Source organism: Arvicola amphibius, chromosome 2 (assembly GCF_903992535.2).
Source record: "Arvicola amphibius chromosome 2, mArvAmp1.2, whole genome shotgun sequence".
Taxonomy (NCBI): Eukaryota; Metazoa; Chordata; class Mammalia; order Rodentia; family Cricetidae; genus Arvicola; species Arvicola amphibius.
The window spans coordinates 91,525,583-91,546,873 of NC_052048.2; the positions used below are offsets into that span (position 1 = coordinate 91,525,583).

The window sequence follows — 21,291 nt, forward strand, 5'->3', positions numbered from 1 at the left end:
TCAAAAAGCTTACATCAACTTTTCCCTAGTGCTCTTATTAGTCATGTGGTCTCCCAATCCTAACTCTGGATGATTTACACAGGCAGGAGAGAGAGTGCGTAAACACGTAAGAGGGAACACCATGACTGCGACTGTCCCTCTTCCATGTGGTTGTCTTGCATTTCTTTTACACTGGTGACTGAACACAGTGGCCTTGGCCATTGATTGATGGGAATGACTTTCCACCTTCCGCAGTTATTCCTTATTCCTGATCCTCTGTTACCGGTGCTAGCTCATTCCTCAGGAAGGCTTCCAAAGCAACGTGAGTTACTGCCTTTTGTGGCTATTCTTGCTGTCTTTGTGTTCATTTCTTTTAGTATCTCCAAAGACATAGTTCTTGCCAAAATAGTAATCTTTAGCTTCTCTGAGGCTAAAGTAACCATTTTAGCAGTGTTCTTCCCTCTGACTGTGCCATTGGATTCTACTCTTGCCTCAATACATTCTTTTTAAAATATAAATTAAAAATTAATCTCTGCATATATGTATATACATTCACATGGCCTGTCATTCTCTTCAGTTGGAACTTGGTTTTTAAGCTTCTATATCACGGTTATTGCTGATGCTATTTTCAGACACAATGCCCATCTGAAAAATAAAACAACAATAATTGATAAATGAGGAAAACTAATATTAGGAGGAAGTGAGGACATTAGTAATAACATTAACTATTTCATGATAAACTTAATTCTGTGAACTATTTTTAAAGTCTCATGACTCAGAATGTGAAAACGTATTGGCTTATCTCTTTGTTTGTCTCTTTCTCTATCGTGTTAAAGAAAACTGTTTTCAAACAGACATGTAGCTCTGACTCTGTTTCACATTTGTTAGTCTAGGGCCATTTAATTGTTGATTTTTAAGTTTTTTCTTTGCTCAGAAAGATAAATACCTCCATGACAAGATGGCACGAAAATATTTACTATACAGAAAACTAGTCTTAAATAAGTCTTTGAAATGGAACTGACCTCAATGGAATAGAAAGAAGGCAGTTAGCCAGGCAGTAATGGCACACACCTTTAATACCAATACTTAGGAAACAGAGGCAGGCAGATCTCTATGAGTTCGAGTCCAGCCTGGTCTATAAAGTGAGTTCCAGGAGAGCAAGACTGTTACATAGAGAAACCCTATCTCAAACAACCAGGAAAAAAAAAAAAACAGAAAAAAACCCCAAAAGGCAGTAAGGAAGCAAATGCTCTCTGAAACAGAAACCAGGAGCCAAAACCACCTCAAGGGAAAAAATGTTTCCCTTTGAATTAACTTATACTTCTCTTTCTGCCACTATGGTTTTAGCAGTGTTTAGCTTTTGATAAAGATAGCCATTGTTCAGTGTCCTGCTCGTCTGCAAGACCTGACTGCCATCCATGTGACTGCCCAGGCTCCTGAGCAGGAAGTCTTTGAGAAAACTAGGTGTGTTTTCTCTAATGATGCTAGAGACTAGTGGTACAAGTTGAGCTCATGCATCTTCTGACGTTAAAGATACTATTGCTCAGAAAACACTCATATGTTACAAAATGGAGCTTATAGAAATCTTTCAAACATTACCCATGATTACAGAAACATTTCAGTAGACAGAAAGAAGAGGCCTGTAGGGAGAACTCCAGCCAGTGAATGGGATAAGCATGTTAAATGCCAAAGTCGGGGTTCTTGAGGTGGAGCTCAGTGTGGGAACAAGCAGGGTATCTTCAAGCCAAGGTGGATATAGATCTAAGCTGGGGTTCTCCAGGTTGACTTGCGCATTCTTAGGAAAAAGGGGGAGATTCTGTTGGATGAGTAGAATAAGCAGCTTTTGATTGGCTCCCACAGATCTTTGCTATCCCTTGGTATTAATGCCTGTGGGTCACTGTCACTCCTCAGGGACACAATAGACACAGGAACCTTATTCTGACGAGAAGAATAAAGCCAAAGTGATGAGATGTGGCCTCCATGGTTGTCTCCTAAATACTGTGAATTAACTCTTGCTGGCTCCCTCTCTCCGACACTTTCTGTGGACTTGTTCTGTGTACAAACTACCACATCACCACCTGCCCCAAAGACAGAATCATAGGACTCTAATATGAGATGTCTTGTGACTGACAGCCAGGGATGACCAAGTTCCATCTCCCAGCATTGCACAAGCAACTGAATTCTGTTGGCAAGCATGCCAATGAGCTTCAAAGAACATTTTTACGTAAACAAGCCTTCAGGACAGAAAGAGTCCTTACTGCATCCTGGGAACAGGTCCTGAAGCAGAGGGATCTGGGATGCTGCACCTGCTGTGAGGTAGTCAGTGTGTTGTTCTCAGATTCTGGGCTTTTGGGGACCTTGTTATGTTGTCATGAATGGTTATACTAGTGTCCTCCAGAGAAGCAAACCCTTTATAATTGTATATATGGAAAAATGTTTGAGTAGAATTTAATTCATGATGTTTTAGAGGCTGCTGAGTCCACTGTTTACAGTGGTGGCCGATAGGAGGAAGATGTAGGAGAGCTGAACGTACAGTTCTGTTCAGAGAGCCAACAGGCAAGACACTTAAGATCAGAAGATGGTCCTAGGTCAAGATCCTGGAGAAGTCTCTCTTGCTCAGGAAAATTTCCTGTTTTCATGTTATTTAGGCCATCAGTGGGTGGGATGAGGCCCACCTATGTTCCAAGTCCCATCCAAAGATATTCTGCAGTTAGCGATCACAGATGAAAGTTCAGACCTTAAAGGCAACTTTGGAGAAGATGGAATTCAATTTCGGGGCAAGAGATAGCAGTTTCCATTTTTTAATCAGGATGTACCATGAAGAAGATACATCGAATAGTGTTGTTTGAGGTTCAAAAATGTAAGCCTAGCAACTGAAGGATTAAAGTCACTTACATTGCCTTGGGGATGCTGTTCAAGGTATCACTAGGTTTTCTTTTTCACTTGTAATGTTTATTGTATGTCAGCTTTACATGGACTTGGTTTTGATCACGTGGGAACATATAATTAATTGCATGTAAATTTTAAAACACTGTTAGAAATAACCACATGCACCCTGATTACAGAAGAACACGCTGCCAGAATCTCAGCAATTCCTTTCACATCTCTGTATGTCCCTTTCTTTCCTCTGTGACTTCATTGTGAGGACCAATGGAATTTGATACATGTATTAAGATTATGAGTTCTTACCAGAAGGTACCATTCTGTATTAATTGCTCCAACTGTAAGATTTTATCTCTTCACTAGATTCATTCTCTTAAGAACAAAGATTCTGTTTCATACACTTCTGAGACCCTCCGCTTTAGACACAGGCACCACCCACCACTGGTGCTCTGAAGGTGCTCAACTTCTGGATGTTTGACAGTGAGCTGTGGGAGGAGCCTCAACGGCCAGGCCGGATGAAAGTTGTAAACTAAGACGTTTAGTGAGAGAATATGTGTGTATCTGATCCCAAAGATCTCTCCCCAGAAGATTAGGGTTTTAAGGGAAATTTAGTTCTTGTCTGTTTTGAAATGACTGTGACTCCATGTCCTTCCCTGACTTTAAAAGTGATAGTTGAGTTTAGTGCTAAAACAGCTAGGTTCATGTTTGCATTCTGAAGTTAACATGGATCCACACCAGAGTTTAATTTTAGTTTAGGGGACTGGTGTGTGTGTGTGTGTATGTGTGTGTGTGTGTGTGTGTGTGTGTGTGTATGCTTGTGTGCATCCGTATAAAATTGTATGCTTGTATTTGTGTTACTATGTGTGGATCACTTTTGAGTATTTGTGTATGGAGAGGCGAGGACAGAAAGAGCAGAAAGTGACTGAGAGAAACATCAGAGGAGATTTTGAGGTCACATAAGTACACTGGAAGCTACTGTCCAGCCTGAAGTATTTTACCAGGTGATGAAACTTCTAGACCCCACGGAAAATATAATCTGAACTTCTATAAATTGTAAGTGTTTGTTTCTTTGTGGCTTGCTGGCTCTAGGATTTGGTCTGTCAAGGGTGTAATAAAAATGAGCATAATGCTTTGAAATGCCAAGAAAAACAAATGCTAAACAGGAGCCTGAACAGCCCGAAATATGCAAACAAGCCAAGGGCTCTTATCCCAGAAGTGGGATGGGGGGCTGGGGATATGAAAAAATCAAGGAGGTCTCTGGAGGGAAGTAAACTCCACCATTATAAGTACTTGTGATGAGGACACTCGCAAGGCAGTAAGAGGGACACTTGACGTGGGCTTCCACCTGCAATTTTGCTAAGATTAATGTGCACCGATGACCGGTTCAACCAGAAAATTTCCAAGACGAATCAGTTGCTGGTGCCAAGCTGCCTCAAAACAGATGGGCAAGCACAGAGAAGGAGCACAAGGTGAAATGCCACACGTCAGGAGAAGATATTTCAAACTTAATTCACAACAGGCAGATACAGTGTGGATGCATAAAGTGGGTTGCGTACTTTGCTGGTGTGAACATTGAGAAGCAACCCACGCATCCCTGTTCTCGGCCAGATGACGTCTCCCACTGATCCACTGGGGTTTCTAAGACTCACCTGTTGTGCAATGCTAGCATTTGCTGCTGGAAAAGGAATCCAAGGAGTGTGTTTTAGCCTTTGCAAAAACTTCTGTTTTCACGAATTCAGTGTGAGACCCAATATGTCATCGCATTTCCTTAGTGTTACACAGAGAGGAATTCTTTCCTATGTCTTTACTGGAATGGGGAGTGAGTTTACGCTACTTTGTGTTGAGGTCTTCCATGTTAAGCTCTTGTTTTTATTGGACACTGGACTTTTCGGCCCAAACTGCACATATCCAAACCCACTAGATGGTCGTCCAGATGACTGGGCCAGGGAATAGCAACTTATTCCTACATCCATGTCAAACCTGATTGAAAGAAAGATTCAAATATGCCACCTGCATAATTTCTAACTGTAATTTGCTGGGAACTCAGCCCTTTCCCAAGATGGTAAGTGTTACTTGTAACTACAGGCTACATTTTTACCAAGTTCCAAATTGATGCTCAGTGGGCCTTGAAAGAGCCTTTTAAATCCCCCTGAATTGTTAGTATGTGTGGATCGCCAATATTAAGACTCTCCAGCCTGTTCTGTGAAATGCAACCTGTAGAAGGGAATAGCAATGCTTATTTATGTTGGAAAGAAGCTGCATAGGAAAGGTTTTGCTTCCAAAGGCTAATGAGAGACACTGTCAGAAATGGGTGGTGTATAAATTAACTGGCAAAATACAAAATGGCAGCTGACGATATATAAAATGAGAGCAGCATATTTCCATATGTAAATGCTAAAGTAAGTATAGATTGATGAGTTTAAAAAGTCATGTATACAACCATAGACCCTGTCCTTAAATGAGACTCACAATGCATAAGTATTTTTCATATTCATTAGTTAATAGAGGTATCACTGTAACTTGTTAAACCCAGGTGGCATAACGAAAAAAGCATTGATCTTAGCTTCTGAAAGTATGAATTTTAATCTAACTTTTTCCCTTGTGACCTGTGTGACTTCTGTGAAATAACTGAACTTCTCTGTGTTCATTTTGCTCATAGTGAAAGGGGGAAAAGCAATAGTTATCCAACTCCCATTACCATAAAGAACGCTTGTGAAGGCACAAGAAGTCATGTAATAAATAAACATTACAGGAAGGGACAGAAAGATGAACTTGTATATATAAAGATGTGTTTACATATGAGGTGTATCTGGGTTGCCTATGGAAGAGTGAACAGGGGAGGGTTGAACGTTGTTGCTGTTTAGAGTTTGGAATGTGGGAACAGAGGTGACTGCAGTAGATAACATCTGGATGACCCATGGCTTAGAATGGCATTTTCAAAACCATCCCCAAAACATGTCATGCAGAATGGACTTCAACTGTTTCCACGGTGCTCCTCTGGGGTTGTCTGGTCACTGTGCACAGTCGGTGGAAGCGCGGTCAGCAAGGTAACTTCTATTTACTTCACATCAGCAGGCTTCTGTTCTGCTGAGCACAGCAAAGCACCGGGCATATTTTTCATCATGTGAAACTCAGCCCACGGGTTCAAGGACAGCAGCACATGCTTCATATTTTGTTGTGAGGGGGAGGCTGGAATTTGAGGGGAACACTCTACCTAGTATAAAAGTGTCCACCATTAGTCTTCTCTAAGGTCTACTCTATTCACTCTTCTATTTCGGGGCATCAGTGTACGCATTGCCATGGTTCATATTTAACAGCTATGTACCGAGCCACTTCCATGTGTGTGATTCATTGTTAAAACTCAGGGAAGTTTGCCAATTGCCCATAGCTGGCATCACTCTGCTTATTCCTCTGAAAGATTTAATGTGGACTTCTGTTCCTCCTACTCTTCATCCTCACCATCCCGCTTTCCTTTTTACTTTCCTGAAATAGTTTCTTGCTATGCTTTTCATGCTTGCCTTGAACTCCCAAGTTCAGCATCCAGGGTGCTAGAATAACAAATGTGCAGCTCAGGCTCAGCCCAAATGATAAATCACAGATGCATTCCATGGGTCATTTCTTTTCCTTTTGAGATAATATATTATGTTGGCAAGGCTTGCCTCAAACTCACTATGTAGCTGAGGCTAGCCTTGGAATCCTGATCATCTTGCCTATACTTCTTTAGTGCTGGGAGTAAAGGTGTTCATCTCTGTGCCTCGTCTCTTTAGGGGTAAAGTTAGAAGTTTTGCTAAAGAACTGACCTGACTGGCATCCTACTCTAAGCATGGTAGGGTTACTACGGAAGAGCTTTTCTCCGTGGCACAGAGTCTCCATGGACATGCACAGTCGCTTTCTCCAAGGCACAAAAGTGTGGAATGGGATTATATAAGGGTTGAAGAGATGTCAGGAAAGAAACCGAGGGAGAACAAGAGACGAGGCAAAGTCACTGCCCAAAGGACAGTGATCACTACTTCAGACATGTAAGCAGGATTGAGAGCCAAGCTCCAGAGCTGAAAAAAAAAAAAAAAAAAAAAAAGAATGGACAGGGACTCCTTTTGTAAAATGGTTGGCATGCTCTCGGATACTAGACTGCTAAAGGAAAAACACACTGTACAATGCCTGTACATATTCCATGGCCTTAATTTACGCTGCTAAACATTCAGTTATCCAGGTCACATATTTTTTTTTTTGCTTGCAGTTAATGGATTCTCACAGTTCAAACTTCCCATAGAAACTTTAGAAAGGTATGAGTTCTTTAGAGTCGAGACCCAAGGGAAGGCTTCTTAACAAGGTTAGGTTTGAGCTTGGATATGAATGACAGGTAAGATTAGAGAATTTAAAATGAGTGAAGGAAGTAACTTTCTGGGTTCTGTATTCTATCTTCTGAAGAGCCCCTCTATTTCTTGGTTCCAGAGTCATAGCAGCAACTGATGATCTCAACTGGACTTTACTCTGGGTGGGCTGCTCACCTCCTTCAGCCTGTATCAACTCAATCTCAGTATTGCAGGCCTTTCCATAGCAGCCTCAGTGGAGACTCATTCTATCAGCACCACAAAGAGAGCCACTAAGTATCTTCTAGAGCCAAAGGGTCTTCCTTGTTCATTATTCTAGTTCCTCCAAGTCATCTACAGCAGATAACATTCATATCCTTTCCCATATCCCAGATCTGTCTCCTGCAGCTCAAAGCCCATCCCTCTTGCTTTCGATGGCCTTTATCCTCCAGGTATCTTTCAAATGGTAAATCCCTGGTTGACCTGGCTTATCTTGACCCACGCCATCACCTATCAAATACAAATGCGAATTAGGGCATAGGTTTTTTATTAAGCACTGAGTGTTTTTCTAATCTTACACTGGAATTGCATCCGTAACTGCCCTGATGATAAGGCAGACATTTCTAATTCTTCTTTAAAGCAATAATGAAATGGCACTAGGCAAGTGTTATGCAGGATATTGTAGAAAAGGAAGGACTAGTTAGAGGTTAAAAGGCTCACATATGTTACATGCTTGGCATTGAAAAGCCATACAGTGCATAAGGTCTCTGGATTTATGATCAGTGCTCCTTTGCCATGTTTCTACAGTGGTACCAGCCATCACACAGGCAAATCTAAATTTGGTATAGACTTGCATCTTGAGCCTATTCTCCCATTGAATTGAGAGCTAGAAGACTTGTTACTTGCCCAAAACTAAGTGAATCTAGGACAGAAGGAATTTAAAACCTAATCTTATAATTGTCATACAATCCACCTGCGGTTAACAGAAGTGGCGAAGAGCTTTTCCTTGTGGCTTCTGAAGCATATCTCTGCTCAAGTATGGAAGATAAAGAGGAGTGTTTGGTAGTAGTGTTGGGTGGAATTTGGTTATAGAAGGTTGTTGAATAAGGTCATGGGACACGTTTCGAGATGGAGAACATCCTACCATGAAGCATTAGTGTTGTTGGGAACTGTTGCGGAGCAGAGTCTTGCATGATGTAGAATGTTAGAAAAGGTAGCGCTAGTAGTTTATCCTAGCCTTTCATTTGAGACATCCATAACGTCAGTTCATGCCACAAGATTTGTCGCATGTATAATCCATGTTCAGAAGTTTGTTTCTTGTATTCTGAAGTTGGGGTTAGAAAATGGGATTTTACTTTCAGGCTATTTCATGGAAAGGTTTAAGGGAGTGTGACAAGCCACCCAGTTTACAAATGCCCAGTGGTTCCAGTGTGGTCCGCTGCTTCTGCTTCTTGTCTGTGGAGCCTACCTGAGTCAACAAAAGCTAACGGTTTTTGCCCCCTCTCTCTACAACTGTTTTTTTGTGAAAACTCCTTCAGAACAGAATAGACAAGAGGCTACTTTCATTTTTTTGTTCCACCCTTAGGTCTGGGCTACCTGGACCATTGTTCATTTTTATGTTTTCTTTATGGTCTGATCTGAGATGAATTTTAAAGTCTGTGTTGCAGGAATTTAGTTTCTAGAATGTCAGCCCCATCCTGCTGAGTGCTCCATCGACACCCCAGCCCAGTTATCTGCAGAAAACTTGACCCCTGATGGGGAGCCCTAGATGAAGCCAGGACATTGCTTTAGAAAGGGCTATGAAAAATACATATAAGATACAAAAATGTGAATTATGTGTGAAGCAAACAAAGCACCAGGCAATGTGGAATTTATGTCAACAAAAACTTGCTTCAAGCTATTTCTTACCTCTGAGGGGAGGCTGATTTTAGTGTGTGGGGCCAGTAGCAAGGAGGAACTTTCTGCACAAATGCTCTGGAAACAAAGAAATAACTTCACTACAATTGTTTCCCAGCTTGCTTCTCTTTCTAAATCATCTCCCCGAGAATTCTTTTATATGCCAGGGGAAGGTACTGATTGCTGAGACAAGATGAGCTATGGGTAGAGAATAACCAACATTCATGATAGTTTGACACATTCAAGAGAAGAGAAGAACAGTTCAGTGGGACTGACAGTTGCGTTCCTTACTGACAATGAGCCAGTTCTATGGCTGAATTGCTTGGGTGAACGGGACATTGCAGGGTGCTTGGGAAGAACTATGTTCAGGGATGTCCTGAATTCTGTCATATTCCAATTATAATGAGGCTGTAATTTTGTTTATAAAACTTTGCATTTAAGATGGAGCATACAATTATAAACAAACAACAATTTTAATTTATGCAAATATACTTCCATATACCAATATATTAATATACAAACATTTCTGTACTACAATAAATAATACAATTATGATTACATTATAATTAAGTACATATTTGTAGATATGTTGCATTCAATATAAAACATTAACAATTATAAAATTAAAACGTTATTTAATATGCAATATGATTGCATTTGCCCCAGTTCTCATACTGTAGTTCATGTTTCAATCAAAATATTAAATACCGTGATACTAAACTATGTAGACTTTGCTGCCATTCACCAAATATAATAGCATTTTTGTGCTGGTTTCTAAGCTAGCTGCAGAAATCCAAAATTGTCATTCCCTCTGTGAGAGCATTTTTAAGACAGGAGACAACTAATATATCCACTTTTAAAGCTAATCATTTTCAGTTACTCACAATTGCCCAGTTCCTGTCTGGATTACCACTGGAGACCTTGGCACCCAAGTGCCATAGGCTTCCCTGTCAAATATAATAAGTATGTTCCAGGGGGGCCACACACAGCTCGAGGTTGGCTCTTAGCCACCCCAGCTACCCCCAGAACTGCTTTCCTAAAGGATTTTGGTAGAAAAGAGCCCATGTGGTCCAACTGGCAAAACTTTTGCATACCTAGATCTCCCTTTACAAGGGAGAGGAGAGTTTGTGGCCTACTGGCCACCACTTCAACCCGAATTCACAGCCACCACACACTTTTGTTTATGTGAGAGCTACCTTTCCTTGCTCTTAACTTCTTCAAATTGCCCTTGGGGCTCATTGAAGTCTCATAAAGAGAGATATAGGGCAGCAATCTGCCAGGCCTAAAGAAATGAGGCCTCCTACAATAGAATTTACCTTTGTGAATCATATACTCAGGTAAAATCCATTCCATCATCTTCAATGCATGTTTAGTGAGTAGCGACGATTCATAGAGTTGCAGATATGAAAACTTGCTTTGATAGAGATTCCCTTACATCCTAAACTGAAGGTATTGGGTATTGGGATGTCTAGTTTTTGTCAACTAGATATAAGCCGAATTTCTGGGAACAGTCAAGATACTGACTCTATTAGATTGGCCCGTGGGTATGTTACATAGGGGCATTTTCTTGATTAATGGTTGATATGGGAAGGCTGTGTTCATGTGGGCAGTAGCACCTTTGCACACTCTTGTTGGGTTGTGGAAGGAAAGAGGTTGGATAAGCCATGGAAGTGAGTCAGGAAGCAGCATTCCTTCCTGGTGTCTGCTTCAGTGTTTGTCTCCAGGTCTCTACTTGAGCCTCTATGTTGCCGTGCCTTGATGAGGGACTCTAACTGCAAGCCAAGTAAACCTTATTGTAGGTGATTTTTCTTTCCTGTTCACCAGTTCCCAAATAACTGACATGGAGACTTATTATTAATTATAACCCTTGGCAAATAGCTCAGGCTTGTTACTAATTCTTACATTTTAAATTAACCCATATTTCTTATCTACCCCATGCCACATGGTGATACCTTCTGTCAACAAGGCACCTTCATCTTGTTTCTTTCTGTGTCTCTTGAGACTCCTCTGACTACCATTCTTCCCAGCATTCTCTGTTTGGCTCTCTCCCTGACCTTATGCTGTCCAGCTATTGACCTGCCAGCTTCTTTATCAAACCAGTCACAGTGACATATATCCATGCCATATCCTCCCCAAGTTGTTTAAGATCATGGCGCTTTATTATAGAAGCAAAACCAACTAGGATAGTTATACTGTGACTTCATGAATTGAATGAGATGGCATCCGTAGACTTCTTAACACTTTTCGTGCCTGGCAAGTTCATCGAATGTTGCCTGATCCCTCTCGTCTTCCCTCTCTCCATATCTATTGACCCATTCATCCACCTAACTTTCTATCCATTGATCTAAATATACACTTACTTATCATTCTTCTTTAAATTTTCTTCATGATTCTTGACCAAGTACTTGGCCTGCTTAGATTCTGGATAGTTAATGGACTTCTACACTTCCTTTTCCTGGAATCTTAAAGAATTTGGTCGATGTTTCAATCCACAAGCATTAGCAGAATGCCTGTTAACTGTCACATGATTTGCTATGCCTTTGGGTCATTAAGAAAGGCTTGGCCACCAACATTAGTCACACAAGCCAGAGCTATGGCTTTCACCGACTAATAGTTCGATAGAAAATCCAGAACGAGAGGGGTGCGTTCACTCATGGAGACGGTGGGACAGAACTAATGGGAGATCACCAACTCCAGTTGGAATGGGACTGATGGATCATGCGACCAAACCCGTCTCTCTGAATGTGGCCAACAGCGGGGGCTGACTGAGAAGCAAAGGACAATGGCTCTGGGCTCTGAGTCTTCTGCATGGACGAGCTCTGTGGGAGCCTTCTCAGCTTGGTCGATCACCATCCTGGTCCAGGGGGGAGTTGGGAGGACCCTGATCTTAGCATAGAGTGGGGAACCCTGATGGCTCCTTGGCCTTGAGAGGGAGGGAGGGGAGGTTTGGGTGGAGGGGAGGGGAGGGAAGGGGGAGAAGGAGGGGAGGGAAGGGGGAGGAGGAGGGAAGGAGATGGAAATTTTTTAAATATAAAAAAAAAATAAACCATGAGGAAAAAAAAAAGAAAATCCAGATTGTTAACACAGCTTTATTCCCATATAATAAATGATGTGGCAGATATAAGTATTTCAGATAGGAACATGGATAATGACTTGTGGCTGGTGGTAGGGATGGCTCAGGAAATTCTAAGCAAAAATGACTAAATATTTTATATTAAAGAATAGAATCTTCTTTTTCTTTGAAACCCAGAATTACTAATCACATAAGTCACTTGAAATCTGAGGTTATAGCTAATGATGAAAATGCCTCAAGTTTTGCCACTAGACTATGTTTGAAAGTCTGAAAAGCACACTGGGCCTTCTGTTATTTTGAGTTTTATCCTTAGAAGCAAACATGTTTCCTCATCTGACCCCAACAATGAGCATCTTTAAGATATTTGTCCATGTTTTCAGGTATACTCTCAGGATTATCACTTTGTAGGTCAACCCCACATATGTGGGTCCCCAAGATGGCTTTTAGAAGTTCTTAGTGTAAAAACCCAGAAGCTATCTCATAAAGACCAGCTTTGTCTGGAAGACCAATAAAGATGAAGCAACTTCAAGACCACCTGCCTCATTACATGACTTGTCAAACTTCATTCCAAGAGGTATAACCCTACCAGGGCCCAATGACAGAGAGGTGTGCACAGGACATTGATAGAAGGGTCCAGAGCAGAAAATGATAGAGAACACAAGGCTCAGGTACTCTGTTATAAAGTGTAAAAAGTAAGCTTGGAATACTAAGCATAGCTTGTTAGGAAATCCCTCTAACCAACACTGGTTGATGGTCTATTGATTCAGCAAGAATATCATCCAGATCTCTGAACTTAGGAGCCTGTGCTTCTGCTTGTGCCATTGCTCTGACCAAAGCTTGGGCATGCCTGTACTATGATCTAATGTTCCTTTGCTTTTTACTTTTTGTTTCCCCCTAGTCCTTGGCTTTGCTACTAATAACCTGTTTCTCTCAGTCTTCCTCAGGAATCCCTGTTGCCTCATATATGATGAAAAGCCAAACCACCAATTCAGCTTTTGAGCTTTACAAGGAAGCAAATACTGGCTTCCTTTAGAGGCCCACATTCACCTTTTAAACTTTTGTGCACATAATCATTTGTTTAAGGAAGGTAACCTCTCCTTGCTGGAAGAGTTTGAGAACTCTTTAGATTGCATCAGCCCTGGGCTCACATTTTGTGAGGACGTGGGAATGGCTGTTTCAATCTCCTATTTTGGAGATGAGCAGTCTCCTGTCCCACATTGTTACAAAATTGACTTAAGGACAGGAGCTACCTGCTATGCCATTGAAATAATTTCTTCAGAAGGATCTCCCCTTTGGTCTCTGTTCGCAATTGCAGTAACCTCAGAAGAGATGTAATGTAGGAGACCACTTTTTTGTTCCTAGTTGCTCAGCCCCCAAATTACCACACAGAAACTGCATTGATTAAATCACTGCTTGGCACATTAGCTCTAGCTTCTCATTGGCTAACTCTTACATATTAATTTAACCCATTTCTAGTAATGCATTATTGGCACGAGGCTGTGGCTTACTGGGTAAAGTTCCAGCACCTGTCTTAGGCAGGGCTACATGGCTTCTGACTCTGCCTTCCTTCTCCCAGCATTCAGTTTAGTTTTCCCTGCCAGGCTAAGTTCTACTTTGCTATAGGTCCAAAGCAGTTTATTAATCCATGGTATTCACAACATACAGAGGGGAATCCCACATCAGAGATGATAAAAGAGCACAATTGTGATGCTGGTTTATGTATGTGCTCTACGTGTTGAAATATCCCATTAAAACCTAGCTTCCCTGTGGCCCTCATGAGAATGATGGAGTACAGGAAAGTGCAAAGGCCACCTTTGCCACTTCTCAGTCCAGGAATTCAACGTTTGCTGTATCCGTAGAGCACAGTCTAAGTTACATAGTTGGCTGGGCTGGAGGAGCAGGATCTAGCTACAGTCCCTGACACCAAGCTTACAGTATGGAATTTATCCAACACACGATTACTGAACAGCTATAATTTTCTAGTTCTGGGATGGAGCATAAGAGAGAGGCTCCTGGATGGGTACACCAGAGGAAGACACTGGTGCCTTCAATATAAAGTGTCAGGAGTGTGCGTCAGAGAGTCAGTGGCAGCTGCAGTCTCCTTACCCAGGAGTGAGAGAAAGGGTCAACGGCAGAAGTCATCTTGCTCAGCATAGTGAGGAGTGAGGCAGAAACACGGGCTTGCTTAGTACTCAGAAGGACATTAGATGAACTCATTGCTACAAAGAAGTTTCCTGTGCAGCACTGTATAAAGTCAGGATGTTGTAGTGCTTAGATGAATATGAATGGGGCTCAGAAGAGCATAGGGGTCATGAAATGCTTAATCAGGGTCCCCAGAGCAGTATCCTTCTTGGGCTGGCTCTGAGAGGTTTGGACCATCAGGGCGTTGTAGGAAATGCTTAATCAGGGTCCCCAGAGCAGTATCCTTCTTGGGCTGGCTCTGAGAGGTCTGGACCATCAGGGCGTTGTAGGAAATGCTTAATCAGGGTCCCCAGAGCAGTATCCTTCTTGGGCTGGCTCTGAGAGGTCTGGACCATCAGGGCGTTGTATGCTATCTATCGGTAGAGGTGCACATTGCTTGCGACTCTCAGTACACACTATTCCTTTTCAACACTTAGCTGGACTCCTGGGAGGAAGGAGGCCGCAGATCATTTGCTAGCCTTGAAGGAGCATCAGTTCCTCGGCGCTTTGAACCAGCTTCCTTTCATCTGGCTGTTTTCAGACTTAAAGGACACAGAACAGAAAGTGTCTGAAGGTCTGGATAGTGGTGGTGGGGGTTACAGATTGGAAATTCAAAGCAAGGCCCTTGGCAGCCCTGCTCTGCAGCAGCTCATCAGTTCCTGGGCTTCTCACAAGGGTGGGAGCCTGCACGCTCCTATTCCTGCCTGGCTCCTGCCTTGGCGACGGCATCTGTTAGCAATGAGTGAAGCAGGAGAGTGGGGGCGGGAGAAAGGTCTACTGAAGCAAAATGTGTTTTCTCACACACATAAAACCACAGGCCTCCTGGAGGCTAACACCCCTTCACGCCCCCACCCCCCTTAGGCTTGAGTTTGTAATCAGAAGCATGCGATTGAAAGTTGGCTGTCTTAAACAGAAAAGGGCTCGGTGAGGTACCTTCTCAGGTCCTCCCAGGGCAGATGAACTGTTTTCGAGTGGGTTTGAAGTTTACTGGTCTGGGTCTGAGCTTTGTCAAGTCCTTTACCTTAGGCAAATGGCTCTGAAGCAAAGCCAGCCTCTGACAGACCATACTTAACCTTGAGAAGCAAGCAGTCGAGTTACAAAACTCAGGAGTCTACTGCACTGAGACCGTTTATGGTGTTTTTGCTGAGCTGTATTTCAAGCTAGACTCAGCCACACAGCAGACTGGATACACTTGTAAGACTAGCCCATGAAGGAGGCTAAGTCTTTCAATGTTCTCAATTGAGTGCAGCAAACATTCTAGAAGGTTTCATAAGACCCACAGAATGGTGATGGCTGATTGTCCACGTCGGGATTTACCACCCGTAGGAACTATAGTCTACTGTTCATCCAAAATCGTAGATGTCAAGGAAAATGAGAGTTATAGAATGATATTGGAAAGGAGCTAGCCCAGATTCCAGATACTTGACTAGTTCAGATGTTTGAACTGGCGGAAGTGCATTAATCCTTCTCAGGAAATGATGGTAGCGAACAAAGAGCTGGAGCTTCACCCTGCCAACAGCCCCCCACTTCCTCCTGTGGGGTTTGCAGCTTAGTAGAGAGATGGGAGGCCATGTCCAGTGAAGAGAACAAAGGCATCTCATCTAGACTCATAATTCTCTGACGCTCTAATGCACAGTTACGGTAGTACATTGGTTGTAAATAGCAGGGGAAGGGGTTAGAGGTTTAACAAGGTAGAGGATTAAAACAAGGAATTTAATTGTCTGGAAAGCCCTGTCTATTTCAGAACAATGAATCAAATTCACTGGAATGGAGATTACAAACCAAGTAGAGGTGTTATAGATATAAGAGTCCGGGGGGGGGGGGGGGGAAGGGAGAGTCCCCAAGGAGGCCAGACAAGAGATGTGTGCATGTGAGGTTGTGTGTTGTGTCCCCTTATTTATTCTGTAAGCTAGTTTTTAAATGTGTCCACCTATGGATGCAGAGTCATTATTCAAAGCCCACCAAATATTCCAAACCACGCTATAAACTTGTAAGCCTGGTCATCGCTGACTCATTGTGCAACCCTGGAAAGATCTATTCATTTGCAAGTTTCTTGCATATTTATAATTGGAGACCCCATTGCCCAGACCCCCTCAGCAGCCTTGGGGATTAATGAAAGCCTTGTTCACAAATGTCTTGGAATTCACAAAGGTTTAGATCGATAATTAACAAGAAAGAGAAGGCATAAACATTTCAAATATATATCAACTCCTCAATCTATAACAGCCAATAAGTCTAAGAACAGAGTGGCCACAATTTCCCCCAGTGACAGGCAACCCATGCACTTTCAAAAGTAATTCTTCAATGAGCATAAATTACCCATTGGGGAAACCTTCCGTGTATGCCATGGCTTGTGGATTTATTAAGTGAAAATGAAACTTTTAAATAAATATCTGGAACAAAAATGTACTTCCATCAAATTGGGCCACAAGGCAAGAAGTTTTAAAGCAGTGTGGAGACTGGAGTCTGAGAGTCGGAAGCAAGAACTTTCCTTAGATGATGTTTTGCTGAGTCAGTCCCTTGCTCCACATCTTGCTCACCACTGCCCAATGCCTGGGCACCCCTAGAGTGAGCAAGAGCCAAAAAGGACTCACAATCCTTTAGTGAGATTCCCAACTCTTGAGGGAAATCTGATAGGGATGGAGGTATTTGTGCCTCTTGAAAAATCTTGACTCTTTTTGAATGATAGTGATGGGGTTGGGGGTTTGGTACCCAAAACAGATCTTGTAGTAGCGCTCTCAGTATCATGACGTCAATTGACCAGGTGAAGTTGATGTGGGGCCCCCTTTCCTCCCTTAAATGTTTGGTGGAATATCATCAGTTAAAATGATTTAGGTCTGACATATCTGTGTATTAGCAATGATGGAAGGGAACACTGATTATAAATTTTAATAATTAATAATATGGGGATATCCTTATACTTTTCTCTAGTTGACTTTATAGTAGTTATCAGACATTTGTATATTCAGAGGAACATAAAGAGTATATATGTATTCTATATATTTATATTACAGAATATACTAGCATATTATTTTTATCATTTTGACCTATGGCCTTTCTAATGATATTTCTTCACTATTGATATTGGCAATTTGCATGTTTTTTTTTCTTCCTCAATCTGCTAGAAGTTGTTTAACTTATTAAATTAGATTTTTAGTAGTGCTGCTATTTTTCGCTGGTTTTGGCTTATTTTATTTAGAAACTTTAATTTAATTGCAGTTAACAAGTTTAATTGGTTCTTTCAAAAATTCTTGACAGCTTTAATATATCTATACACTGACGTATTAGTATTTTTCACCAGCTCATTAATTGTCCTCCTTTTCTTACTTCTTCAGATCACAGAACAACAGATCCATTTAGGTGCATAATATCAACAACATACAGCCAGTCCCATATCCAATAGGTGTATACTTTTTGTTTGGTATTTTTGTCTTACTGGATTTTAAAAAGTTTTTAATCTTTTGGGTTCTCTTTTTGAGGGAGAAAACATAAAATTGGGTGGATAAGGAGGTGGGGGAGCTATCTGGAAAAGTTAGAGGTAGGGAAAACAGAATCAAAATATATTAAATTTTTAAAATAATATATTAAAATAATTAAGATTTGCACCGAGGTGAGTCTGGAGAATATCTTTAATCATTTAAGAACAATTTTAGGTTTATTATCCATTTGAGGAGGAAGGAACAGTGGTTTTTTCATCATTTTCTGTTCCCACACATGAATTATCATCTACATTATTTAATGTTTCTTTTCCTAATAGTACAGTATATTTGTTGTCATTTGTAAGCATATATTGATTGTCAACATAACCATTCCTGGTTTTACAACGGGGGGTACATTCTTCTGGCAGCTTTTTGTACATTCTGTGAGTTCAAATGACTAAATAAATTAATAAAGGCTCTGAAATGGAATCACTGTTACGGTATCAAACAGAGCCATTGTATTGCCCTTGAAATCCTTGGGGTTCCAGCTCTCCTTTCCCCAGCGCCTGGGCTGCCACAGGTACTGTTCCTTTTACTGTTCCACCTTTTCTCATGAGTGTGGCTGCTAGCCTTGTAAAGCATGTGGCCATGTGACATTTGTTTCTTCCATGCAGCACCATGGAGTTTAAATCCACCCAGTACTTTTTGCAGTTGCCAATCAAGCGCCTCATCCGTGAACACTGACCATCTCTGTAGTGCTCCAGGTTTCCTTCTAGTTCCTTCCTCAGAGCGTGGTTTTCTCCTCTTGTACATCTGACACCTTTTTTCTTTCAGATTCTGTTGCACGAGTGTTTTATTTTTGGAAATAGTGTAGTAGTTTGTATATTGCTTGGTCAATAAGTTTATTATCTTTATGAAAACTCTTCATAGAAAACTGCTTTAGCTGTCAGCAGCCCGCTCCTGAGCTCTGAGGAAGCTTGCCTTCTTTTGAGCAACCCGATCTTTCTTCTGGGCAAGAGACATTTTGGGACAGTTCCACCTCTTCTTCTTCACTTCTCTCTTGGGCTTCTTTTCATAGACTGGATTCTCTCGTATAGCAGCATGGGCTTTCTTATACATCTCCTCCCATGTCTGGAGCAACGTTGTTCTTTATGTACTGAGAGAACTGCTTCTTGTAAGCGTCTTCATCTTCCTCCATCAGGTAGCGCATGTAGTCTGCAACGTTCTGACCCAGGATGTGCTTGCGATAGACCTCTGCGTTGAACTCCTTGCTCTCAGAATCATAACCAGGGAATCGTTTGGTACATGAGGAATAGACAAGCCTCCATCCACAGCTCCCTTCAGGGCCCCGAAAACTTTATTGCCAGTTGTAGTTTGAGCAAGACCAGCATCCAAATAGCAAGTGAAGGCCCCAGGCTGACCATCGATGCTTTCCACATTGTATTCATCTCCGGTCACCTCCACTTGGCCTTCATAGATCTTGTCCATACCAAACCTGTTGAGAAGCCTGCGGGCCAGCAGCAGGCCAGTACAATAGGCGGCAGCATAGTTTGTCAAGCCAACTTTCACACCGTATTTCGGCAGTTCGTGTGCATAGGCGGCGCAGACTATCATATCCCCCTCTATACGGGCATAGGCAATCTGGCAGATGATGTCTCTGTTAGTTACACGAACTATCATCCTGTATTTGGGTGTGTTGTACTTATTTTTGTCTTGGATCACTAATCGCTTCCGAGCATAGTAGTCGGTTTTACCTTCTCGCCGCCTTCTGAATCTTACTTGGTATCTCTTGAAGTAGGCCTTGTTCTTGACAACTTTCACAAACCCCATGCTGCGGACAGAAACCCGCAATCGTGGCTCCACGCAGACCTGCGGGCCCGGCGGCAGTTTTGTATTCTTAACTGCAAACCACACGTACGCATTGTGCTGACATATGAGAAAGTGGTTTCCTTTTGTATATCAACTTTGCATCCAACAGCCTTAATATTTAAAAAAAATCCATCTCTAAAAACTCTTTGGCATTTTCCTCACAGGTTATTTTATAATTGACAAACTTAAAGAACTTTAGTGAAGGTTGGGAAACACCCTTCTCACCCAGCCTTTCCTAATCTTTTTTTTTTTTTTTTTTTTTGGTTTTATTCGAGACAGGGTTTCCCTCTAGTTTCTAGAGCCTGTCCTGGAACTAGCTCTTGTAGACCAGGCTGGCCTCGAACTCAGAGATCCGCCTGCCTCTGCCTCCCGAGTGCTGGGATTAAAGGCGTGCGCCACCACCGCCCGGCCTTTCCTAATCTTTTTAACTAGAGCCTCTAGCACTGTTTTAAAAGTGGGATGAGGTGAGGCATTTTGCCCTTTGCTGACCTTTGAGTGACAGTGTCTCATTGTTTACCATGAATAAGGTGTTTGTTGAAGACTTTTTGCTTTTGTTTTTGTTTCGTTTTATGGATAATTTTGGATATTATTCATCATTTAGAACAAACTCTCTTAATTTACTAAAAGTTAATTTTTAAATGATGAATGACCATCAGGCTTTTAAAAATGCTTTATTTATATCTGTTTTATGATTATTAATATTTTGTCTATTAAAGTGGTTTCTTGAGATGTGTTCTTGCTTAGTTGCCCAGGTTGGCTTTGGATCTGAAATCCTTCTAATTTAGTCTCCCAAGTAGATGAAATTACAGACTTATAACACATCACTGTACCTGGTTTGCATTTATTAAATTTTGAACATGGGGCCAATATTGAGTAGCTGGGAGAAATCGCACTTGATCATGGTACTTAAATTTTGAAGTAATTATTTTCTATTTAGTATTTTGTTGAGGATATTCACATCTATTTTTAGGAAGGCTATTATTCCACAGATTTTTTTTCCTAATAGTATCTTGCCTGATTTTGCTGTTGGGGTAATTCTGGCTTCATAGAATAAAGTGTTCCCTATCCTTCGAGACTGTATATGAGATTGAGGAGACCTGGTGTTATTTCTTCCTTAATAGTTTTTAATGTAATTTCTCACTGAATACTATTGGACCAGGTACTCTTTATTTTAGAATTTTTGATTCAGTGTCTTTAATAGATATTGGCCTAATCATATTTTCTAACTTGGTATGTGTGAATTTTGACATCTGTTTGTTTTGAGAATCTGGGCTTATCTAGAGTGTAAAATAATTGAACAAAGAATGTTTTATGCTATTCTTTTATTATTTATTCTTAGTCTAATGACTGTAGGCTCTGTAGTGATAGCACCTCTTTCATTTATGATTTTTACAAGATTTTTGTGATTCTTTTTTTGTTTCCTTCAGGTTTAATTTGTTTTTCATTCTCTTATTTTTCCAAAGTGGAAATTTAGATTGCTGATTTTTATATGTTTATATTTCCCCATATATTTATTTAGTCTTTTATTTTTTTCTGATATGCATAATTTCTTATATATCCTACAAATTTTAATAAAATTTGCTTTCATTTTCCTTCCATTAAAACCCATTTTTAATGGAGACATGGTTCAGAGGTTAAGAGAAATTCGGGTTCTTTCAAAAAACCTAACGTTGGTTGCCAG

At 41.2% G+C, this 21,291-nt stretch overlaps 1 pseudogene; it reads right to left on the reverse strand.

Annotated features, from left to right (window-relative positions):
* Positions 1 to 18,680: 18,680 nt before the first annotated feature.
* LOC119807667 lies at positions 18,681 to 19,620 on the reverse strand (annotated as a pseudogene).
* Positions 19,621 to 21,291: the final 1,671 nt, after the last annotated feature.